The sequence below is a fragment of the Gigantopelta aegis genome, chromosome 9, assembly GCF_016097555.1.
Source record: "Gigantopelta aegis isolate Gae_Host chromosome 9, Gae_host_genome, whole genome shotgun sequence".
Classification (NCBI taxonomy): Eukaryota; Metazoa; Mollusca; class Gastropoda; order Neomphalida; family Peltospiridae; genus Gigantopelta; species Gigantopelta aegis.
Window position 1 is genome coordinate 45,178,077 of NC_054707.1, and position 11,815 is coordinate 45,189,891.

The following is an 11,815-nucleotide window of genomic DNA, read 5'->3' on the forward strand; positions in this document are numbered from 1 at the left end:
TACAAATTCCGCAGTTGGTGGTAAAACAAAATGGAAGAAAAAAAAGAACAAAATAATGTTCAGTCAAATCGTGGGTTTCCCCCAACCAGGTAGGCTACTCTCTGCCGTTGTCACAACTTTCTATCATATAATGCCTAAACCATTAAATGTGTACATATTTGACTGATAATACTTGAGTTTTTGCAACAAAAAGCGGTAACAGCATTTAATAAAGTTTTAATTTGTAAAACGCCACGTTCCATACTTTACCGTTTACTTCCGGGTTCTGTTCAATGTTTGTTATCGCGATTTAATATGAAGATAGGCCCTATTACGTGTTTAAAACCACAAATTATTCGTTTGCAGAGTAGTGTAAATTCAACCAAATAATTATTTTTAATATATTATTTCAATGAAATAATAATAATAAAAAAAAAAAAAAAAAAAAAAAACCCAATCCAAACAAAATTATTAAAATCATGGTAACACAAACAAATATTCAATATACATATTCAATGTAAATATATATATATATATATATATATATATATATATATATATAATAAAATCAATAACATACATATAATTACAGAAATAAATATTAAATTATCGAATGATGGAAAATAAATAGGACATTTAAAATATTAAATATACTGTTTTGTGTTTCGTTTTCTTTTTTACATATAAGTAGAAATATACCAATGCTTTTTCATGCACATTTACATGAAATTAGAAATCATAGTGGTATTGTTTTGCAATATTTATAATTTGTTAATGTAAATAATTTAATTTGTATGTACAAAATGACATAATCTGATAGGAATTCTGATTTCACTGAGCCTGTTTTAACATAAATGTATTTGATATACCGGTATCTAAATATTCTACTTTTCAGTACTAATATTAAGAAAAGTCCACTGTAAATTTTTTTAATCATGGTTCATACACTTATTTACCAAGAAAATTCATGACTTTCCATGAGTCTCACTGATAATGAAATTAACAGCAATTGAAAACGCCTTTTGACGTTATACGTTTTTTTTTCTCTCCAAAGCCTGTGAGAGTAATAAATTATAAATTAAAGAAACAAAATACTGCTATTTTACAAATGTGGATTTCTAAAACTAGATGCAGCAAGAAACAATTATGACTCAATTAACATAGTTGTATTCTTCACATACCTGTACAAGTGTACTCTCTGTATATGTAAAAGTACACTCACTCACTCACTCACTCACTCACTCACACACACACACACACACACACACACACACACACACACACACACACACACACACACACCAAAACCTTTTTAACTGGCAGCACACTACTAGTACCCCCACCCTCATCCCCACTTTCAAATGCATACAAGTGTCTCTGTACATAATTTTAAAAAAGTGTGTTGTTTCTAAAACACTTTTTTCTGTTAGTTTCGTGAAATTATTGATTAAAAATAAATAGGTGGTGGCCGACCGACACCTTATTGGCTACGGGGCTGTTTTGTGTTTTATTTTGTCATATAATAGATCCGTTATGCAGTCTAGACATTCTTTGTGCAATGCATCATCGTCTGAAAAATATGACCACTTTTTCTGTTCATACAGTGGTGGAACAAAGTAATTTTATTCTACCAGTGGCTTTAAATCACATTACGGAACAGCTGTTTAAAGCGATACTATAGTGTGTACGGTAACGACGCGACCTCTATTGGGGAGGCGGGGGGGGGGGGGGGGGGGGGGGGGATATTGTCTGGGCCTTCGCCATTATTCGCCATAGCCAATCTGATTCGAACTATTATCACAAAGCAATTTAGGTGCATTGTCGTTGCACACACCAGTAATAATACCATGGCTATCGGGATAAATTATTCATTCATTTCAAATTGCGTTCTCTGTAATATGGTACATTGATCATATGTAAACATCTTGTTCGTCAAATCAACACTCAAAGAGTGACACTTCACTGACATGTTTGGATTTACAAAATATATTTCAAATGACAGTGTTGCAGCTAACCGTCTGTTAATTCGATATGCAGCAAGCTATAGGTTCTGTTTTCTACTAGCAAAACGGAGTTAAATGGATGATATTTGGCCTTTTAATATTTATATTTGTAATATCAAAACAAATCTACAAATTATGTACTTTTTATGTTTTCGACGTTTACATTAGCTTCTAAGAAGCACGTTTATAGCTGCAATCACATAGACGTATTATCGGGCCCATGTGTCGTTCCTGTCTGTTCGATGGAAGACGGACGTAAGATTCTAGGATTGGCAACTGAGTGAATGAAGTTAAACACCTTGTAACGATCGTTTGCTATAAATTTGTATTTATTCAACATTGGAGGATAAATCTAATAAACGGCTTAAACGGCGCTTCGCCTTCAAAAGGAAGGTATATTTGCCTGACTACATTACCAAATGCCATATAACATTTTGCCAACTATGTTGTAGGTCTAGCACTCGACCGTTTTACAGCTTCCAGAGAGAGAGAGAGAGAGAGAGAGAGAGAGAGAGAGAGAGAGAGAGAGAGAGAGAGAGAGAGAGAGAGAGAGAGAGAGAGAGAGAGAGAGCTGCTCAGACATTGGCTATTCCTAATCATAAAATATCAAAAGGATATTCTGAACGCAGGTTCCTGTGGACAGAACAGTACATATCACGGCCTTTGATGTGCCTGTCGGAGGCCACTGGTTGGACACCGACAGAGAGTGATCGATCGTGCAAGCCATCGTACTCCAGGCTAACGCTCTACCACTGGAATTCGACAACCACAAGATACTGAAATTTAGAAAAGAAATGTCTGTGTTATTTCTGCGTTGTTCTTCTCTACATATGTAACAGAACTCAGTATGTTTTTCATGCTGCCGAGTAGGGGAAAATTACTACTGTAATCCTACGTTACACGTCGAAACAATAGCCACCAAACTAAGCTATATGACAACAGGGATATATTCAATTTTCCTGGAATTAATTTCCCTTTATTTCAAGCATTATTCCTTCTGCTCCAGGCTTTTGTATCCACTTCTGAAATACCTCATTGCTTTCCACTTTCAAACAGCGTCAAATCTTTTTGGAAGAGTTGTTCAATGAGGGTTATGATTTAAGGACTCATTAAAGTGACAACCATGGGGTTTCTGTCATAATGAGATGTCTTCGATGAACTGAACTCTTTTAACGACCACGAGGGCCAGACGTGGCCCAGTGGTATAGCGCTCGCTTAAAGCGCGGTCGGTTTGGTATCGATTCCCGTAAGTGGGCCCATTGAGCTATTTCTCGCTCCAGCCAGTGCACCACGACTGGTACATCAAAGACAGTGGTATGTGCTATCCTGTCTCTGGGATGGTGCATATAAATGATCCCTTGCTACTAGTGGAAAAACTGTAGCGGGTTTCCTCTCTATGACTGTGTCAAAATAACCATATGTTTGACATCCAATAGACGATGATTAATAAATCAATGTGCTCTAGTGGTGTTGTCACGGGGATCATATAATACCCGTAACTGAATAAAACACGATTATCCAAATATCTCTCCTAACTGTATATCTATTAGATCTCTCTGTAACGGGCAGTTATACTCGCGTGGCTCGTCTCTAGGTATGATCAGAGATACGATCTTATATAAAGTATATGTAATATAGCACGTTAGTTCACTAGAAAACACAACAAAAACACAATACACTTTGGAATCTGTATTAATACTACGCTGACAAATGTACTGCCGCAGTAGTTAATTAACAACAATAAATAATAACAACCCAGAACTGATCACTTAATTAGTTAATCTCTAGGTGTCTAGTTTATACAATATTCTAATCACTTCACCGTGACACAACGCCCACACGTGTGATAATTGAGAAACGCTTCCAGGGGAACTTAATTAATAAAGGAATTACAACTCTATTCCTAACTGGTTAATTTTTAATTAACCCTTAACTACTCATTCAGTAACCTTGTAATACAGAATTAATACTGGTACCTATCACAATAAAGACAATAACCTACAGTTTACCTAGGTCCTCTAGGATGACTGGTTAATCTTTATATATATTAGAACAGTGAGCCTACAGTTTACTGCGTCAGATTACCGGCAGCACCGTCTAAATAATATTGGTCTAACACAGTATTAAAATATTTAAAGTCACATCAATCACATCAAGGTTATACAACAGAGCAGAAATAATATATAATTACCAGTTCGGACGGACAACGTTCCCCCTGGAAGCCTTCCTATGTTTCTCCCTGATATCTCTAAAACCCTAGCTATTTATTATAAAATCCCAGTATCGCCTGGGGGTACATCGCGGCACCGAATACCTACAAGTGATATTTCCACAGCGACCAAGACGACAATTTTCCTTAGATGGCCAGACTTGCTGATGCCTAGTCGCAAAAATCACGGTCGTAAAAACCGCACTCGCGGAGGTATTACGTAACTACTGGCCACGTGGCCTCCGCCCCTGGGCTGGGTGTGTATTAGGCACAGCTCGACCAGGGTCTCGCGGAGGTATTACGTAACAAAGTGCCCAACTGGGCTTAAGTGCATATTGGAACGGCACACGGCCCTCTAAAACAATTAATATCGCCACAGGCGAAAACAAAATTAAGAGCATGTCCCGTCACACAGACCCCCCCCCCCCCCCCCCCACCTCAAAAGGGATATTTCCTCTACTCTAGGAATAGGGAAATATACTACATTAAAACAAATGTGCGTTAACCGACGCATCCGGGCATTTACAACACATAATAATAAGGTGACTACCAGTAATCACACTGAGTCTCTGAGTCCCTGATATACAAATAAAATATATAAAAACAAAACAGAAATCAAGAATGTCAACACATTATCATAACGTTCAACTTCGGGACAGGGCATCAGCGATTACATTGGATGTGCCCTTGATATGTTCAATGGTAATTGGGAATTCCTGCAGAAGAAGACTCCATCTCAAAACTCTCTGGTTGGTGGCTTTCATTCTGTGAATGAAAGTGAGCGGATTATGGTCCATAAGCACAACCACTTGATGCACTGCCGATTTCACGTAGATCTGAAAATGCTTCAGAGCTTGTACCATGGCCAAAGCTTCCTTCTCTATAGTGGAATAGTTCACCTGGTGTTTGTCAAACTTTTTGGAGAAGAAACTTACAGGATGGTCCAGTCCATTTTCGTCTTCTTGGAACAGCACGGCTCCAGCTCCCACGTCACTGGCATCCACAGCTAGCTCGAAAGGCATTCGGTAGTCTGGTGCTGCCATCACGGGAGACGAGGAGCGCATCTGCTTGAGACGGTTGAATGACTTCTCGTATTCATCTGACCACTGGAACTTCGTTCCCTTCTTTTTCAGTGTCGCACGTTTTCCAGGTTTTCTCCGATAGGCATGCTGTCGAATCGGTTTAGCGTTGGGTTCCAAGCGTACATCCTGGCTTAAGGTATTGGTAACCGTTGGAAGGTCCTGACAAATGGAAACATTGTCTTGTATCAATGTAGTCAACTTTGTTCGCTGGGGGCTCAAGTCTGCTAGAATCTGGCCGTTGGCCATCTTGACCTCTGCAGTCTTGACGTCATCACAGGAAATTGAGTGACTCTCAGTTTGGACAGGTAGCACTGGAACTATCGGCAGGCTGTCAAAATAACCTTTTAGCAAATTGATGTGACAATACCTACTTTTCCTAACCCTATCAGGAGTGTTTATCACATACCCTGTCTCATTAACCCGTTTGTGCACAACATAGGGCCCGAAATACCTGTTCTGCAATGAACCCCGTTTAATTGGAAGGTACAGCAGCACCTTATCCCCTGGTTTAAATTCCCGACTCTTAGCCTTCCTATCAAACACTGACTTTATTTTGCTCTGAGCATAGCTCAGATGCTTCCTAGCTAGTTCGGTCGCCGGCAACCTCCTATCTCTAACTCTTATTCATTAATACTCTCTCAGTTAACAATGTAGTGCGAGCTGCCAACAAATTTGGATCAGCCCCCTGCTCTAGGATTATCTCTTGTCTATTACAAGGTAAGGCCCCTCTATCAAACACAACTGGTTCCTTTCCCCTCTGCGGGAGATCAACAGGATCCACCATATTTAATTCCTCAGTTGACTTATCTACCATTTTACTGATAACCTCATCCACTCCAATGTCATGGCTCACACACGTATCAGACAAATCACAAATATCCTCTGGGTCTCGCGTTACCCTTCTGGCTATAGCCCTAGTCTTTACACACGCAGGATATCTAATCTCATCAACCTCACACTCTTCTATTGGTAAAAGGCTGTCTTTAATTAACACTTGGTCACATTTCGGCTGACAACACTGACTAGTCAAATCGTTAACCAACAAAACTCCTATGTTTTCAACAGGCAAGTCCTTCACAACACCCATAACGACTGGTCCCGTCACAAACTTCGAACACAAGAAAACGTTATGTAACCGGACAACCATTTTTTCTCCAGTAACCAAGGTTAAGGCCAAACTACGTCCTGTATCTGAATTCTCAATACCAGCTTAACACTCTTGCGTTATCAGTGACTGACTACACCCGGTATCACAATAGAATGATATTGCCATAGGACTCAATTCTTGTTTCACATCACAAACCATACCAGTGGACACATACGGGTTTACTTTCTCTGCCATGGGACTAACCATTAACTCTCTCGCTAACGGAGCTGACCTCACTAAACCGACTACTTGCGCATTATCGCGTTTCCTTTTAAAACAGTCCCCGACAAGATGGTTATCCTTTTTACAGTAACTGCAATGTGGACGAAAAGTTAGTGCATTGGCTGATAATGCAGGCTTATCCTTACTTTGCCCACCAGGTGCATTCCTTGCCTGACTAGCTGACCAACTAGATGGCTCTCCCCGATAGATAATTTCCTGGGAAAAACCTGGCTGAAATTTCTTCTTATCACCCTGATGTAAAGAGCTACCCTGTACTGCCTGAGCTTTGTGTATTAACACGTAATCATCTGCCACTATGCCTGCCTCCTCTATCTTTTTGACATCACGATTCTCTAAATGAATACGTAAGCTAACTGGTAATCCATTTTTAATGTCCTGTAAGATCAACAACTCCCGTAACTAGGTATATGACTCTACCTGATGAGACACCACCCATTTATCAAACATCCCTGCCTTCTTAGCCACAAACTCACTATAAGACTGACCCTGCGTTTTTCTCAACTCGCTATACCGTAAACGATAATCCTCAGGTCGTAATTCATACGCCCTCAACACTGCCGCCTTAACTAGGTCGTACTGACTTGCTCGCTCATCACTCATTGAATTATAAGCTACACTAGCCTTCCTCTTAAACTTAAGACACGGCTACCAATGTCCACTTAGACTGCGGCCAATTTAGCTGCTTAGCTAATCCTATAATACCCGTAACTGAATAAAACACGATTATCCAAATATCTCTCCTAACTGTATATCTATTAGATCTCTCTGTAACGGGCAGTTATACCCGCGTGGCTCGTTTCTAGGGATACGATCTTATATAAAGTATATGTAATATAGCACGTTAGTTCACTAGAAAACACAACAAAAACACAATACACTTTGGAATCTGTATTAATACTACGCTGACAAATGTACTGCCGCAGTAGTTAATTAACAACAACAAATAATAACAACCCAGAACTGATCACTTAATTAGTTAATCTCTAGGTGTCTAGTTTACATAATATTCTAATCACTTCACCGTGACACAACACCCACACGTGTGATAATTGAGAAACGCTTCCAGGGGAACTTAATTAATAAAGGAATTACAACTCTATTCCTAACTGGTTAATTTTTAATTAACCCTTAACTACTCATTCAGTAACCTTGTAATACAGAATTAATACTGGTACCTATCACAATAAAGACAATAATCTACAGTTTACCTAGGTCCTCTAGGATGACTGGTTAATCTTTATATATATTAGAACAGTGAGCCTACAGTTTACTGCGTCAGATTACCGGCAGCACCGTCTAAATAATATTGGTATAATACAGTATTAAAATATTTAAAGTCACATCAGTCACATCAAGGTTATACAACAGAGCAGAAATAATATATAATTACCAGTCCGGACGGACAACGTTCCCCCTGGAAGCCTTCCTATGTTTCTCCCTGATATCTCTAAAACCCTAGCTATTTATTATAAAATCCCAGTATCGCCTGGGGGTACATCGCGGCACCGAATACCTACAAGTGATATTTCCACAGCGACCAAGACGACAATTTTCCTTAGATGGCCAGACTTGCTGATGCCTAGTCGCAAAAATCACGGTCGTAAAAACCGCACTCGCGGAGGTATTACGTAACTACTGGCCACATGGCCTCCATACCTAGGCTGGGTGTGTATTAGGCACAGCTCGACCACGGTCGCGCGGAGGTATTACGTAACAAAGTGCCCATCTGGGCTTAAGTTCATATTGGAACGGCACACGGCCCTCTAAAACAATTAATATCGCCACAGGCGAAAACAAAATTAAGAGCATGTTCCGTCACAGGTGTTGTTAAACCAAATTGTTTAACGACCACAATTATATTTTAAATATATGATGTTGTTTAAAATATCAGTGTTTCTACATGCAGTGTTAAAGTTAAAGTTCGTTTTATTTAACGACGTCACTAGAGCACATTGATTTATTAATCAACGGCTGTTGGATGTCAAACATTTGGTAATTTTGACATATAGTCTGAGAGAGGAAACGTACTACAATGTCCAATTAGTGGCAAGTGATCTTTCATATGCATATATCGTGGTGCACTGGCTGGAGCGAGAAATAGCCCAATGGGCCCACTGACGGGAATCGACCCCAGACCGACTGCGCATCAAGCAAGCGCTTTACCACTGGGCCGTAGTACTCCCGATTCTTTAAGATGTTTGCAGAATATTGGGTTATGGCAATATTGTTATATTCTTCAAAACTCGTATGCTAGTATTATAAAAACAATCTACTACAATTTAAAGTAAAGTTTGTGTTATTTAACGACGCCACTAGAGCACATTGATTTACTACAATTTAAAACAAATTAAAACCTAATGCTGGAAGACGAAGATAAAAGTGCACACTGTAACCACAATGGCATTGAATAGGAATTGCACTGTTAATTCACATGTACTTTCTTCATTAACTCCCATAATAACTTCTTAAAACCAAATTATTATAACGAACACTGTATTCTGAAATTTAAGCAACTAATGACCAATAGCAAAGGTGCTCTTAAGAAATTATGTAAAATAATAAAAGATATTACTGGAGGAAATATATTCTGAAAGTCACCTTTGCAAGCACCAAAGAAACTGTTTAATTAAACGTTTTACAAATGTCAAATATATATGTATTATTATTATTATTAGTAGTAGTAGTAGTAGTAGTAGTAGTAGTAGTAGTAGTAGTAGTAGTAGTAGTAGTAGTAGTAGTAGTATACATGGCTTATAGTATTAGCTGTAACTATTGCCATTTAAATGGAATGCCCACTATCTTGCCAAATATCCACTGAACAAAGATACGGTCTTCATCTTGTTTTACAGTTTGTGTTAATTGAAAATGTTCCACAAATGTAATTCACGTAACCGAACAACCGTTTACCTAGGCAAACATCGCGTGAATATATATATATATATATATATATATATATATATATATATATATATATATATATATATATATATATATTCCTCATTACACAAGCCCATTTACGTTTCTGTTCTCGTTGCCATAGCAATGTTTTTACAAACAATTAAATGTAATTGATTTGGATAAATGCGCAAGTAATTCTTCTCTTTTTTATCACAAATTTAGAGGGAGAGGCATAGACGCATATAATGTTTGTACATAATCTGTTATTTCCTTTTTTCATTTCACTTCGTTGCTAACTAATAATGCTCTGCAGTTATAAATGGATCATGTTAAACATAGTTAAGCCTACCTTTTAGCACCAGACGGATAAACTGGCAGTCAGACATGCATGCTTAAAAACAGGTAGATAAACGGACAGATGGCGAGAGATACAGACTGACAGTTGGACATTCTGCTTGCTTTCCGTTTTTACGCTGTCTGTCATACATAGTTCGAGCATGTTTGGTTCCCATTCAAGATATACGCGATCTATGCATATCTATTTTTATTAGTTTTTTTAAACCTAAAGCAGAGAATTGCCCTGCACAAAAAAAGGCCATAGTCAACGTTTGCCCATCGATAAAACAATGTTGTTTGAATTAGACTCTCGCTGGAATTTAGTCTAAACAAAATATTAACATTTCTCTTAAGCTAGACGAAATTTGATTTATTTTTTTCAAATTTATTTATTAATTATTACAGGATTGTGAGGTTAAAGGCTTAAACGAGTATTAAGCAAAATTGTATTGCTGTAAAAAAAAAAAAAAAAAAAAAAAAAAAAAAAACATTAATTAGAAATATTATCAATTAATGAACACGTCAAACCATAAACGGCACTTTGAACACGATGCGTGGAAGGCAACAAAGTCACTTGAACGAACAGATACAGTCATATCTCATTAAAACTACATACAAGTACGTTGAGGTTTGGATTGTCCTCATCATTAGCCGTACCCATCGATCGAGATTCTGTCTCAAGTATTATAAAGCAGTCAACCTCTGCCAGTCCGTAGAAAACACGTCTGGCTCCAACCTCTTCAATTTACCAAATTACCAGGTCAGTTACAGTACTGTGGAATATTTCCCCACAACAGAAGGCCTCATTATCTGCTCTGCTCTGCAACAATTTGATTATTCATACACAAGATCGGTGTAGTGGGGCCAGTGGACGCTCGAACTATGCTAAATGTTTGGTCAATAGGTGGCAAGTTTGTATTTGAAGAAGCGTTGAGGTACTGTTAATTTTGAAGTGTGTTGAAATGGACACTCCATTGGTGTATTGTTTCTCAAGTTTTATTTTAATGTTAATTATGTGTTGCAAACTTTCTAAACCTACCGAATTTAGTTCGTTTTTCTTCCGTTTGGTTTGTATTGGTTTAACAGTGTTAGTTTTGCTTTCAATTATTCATTAATTGTATTATCATTAAGCAATGCGAAGTTATTTATTTTTGTTCTATTTTGTTTTATTTATTTATGTATGCATTCTATTTATTTTTTTACTTTTTAATTTTTTTTAAAGTTAATAAAACCTTATGGCAAATCTTGGTGTATTTAATAATAGGCTTTTAATTTTTTTTAAACAGCCGGGTGTTTGTTTTTTCTTGGTAGGTACGTGCACTTGTGGTTAACTGTGCAGTCTAGCATCCGGTAGCGCCAATTTAAGACAGTGGCATGGGGTTGTAATACAGGTAAGATCACATGCAAACAGAAAAGTAATAAATCTAGTTATTAAAATGAAATCAAGTACTAAACCACTATCGTCAAACGCGTATGTTCATGATAATACAACGAAAACAAATATGCAAACATTATTAGCTAAGCAAGCCGAACAGCGTGATTAATTAATTAATTAATTAGGTTAGTAAGAGTTAGTGGGCCATAACAGTATAATAATAATAATAATAATAATAATAATAATAATACCATTTCACGTAAGGAATTATGTTGTAATTGTTGTTACTTGGTATATTTTATTATTAGTTCCAGTACTATGACATATTTATTATCCCATATAATTAATAGTAGCACTGTGGTATAATTATCGCATATTAATAGTAATGATATATATATATATAGTCGTAAATGAGTATTAGTATTGTGGTGTATTTATCATCACATTTTATTAATGGTAACATTTTAATATATTAATTGTCGTATTGTCGAATGGCTTTAGTGTTTCAGCCGATGATGCCCTAAAGGACCAGCTATCAGTCAT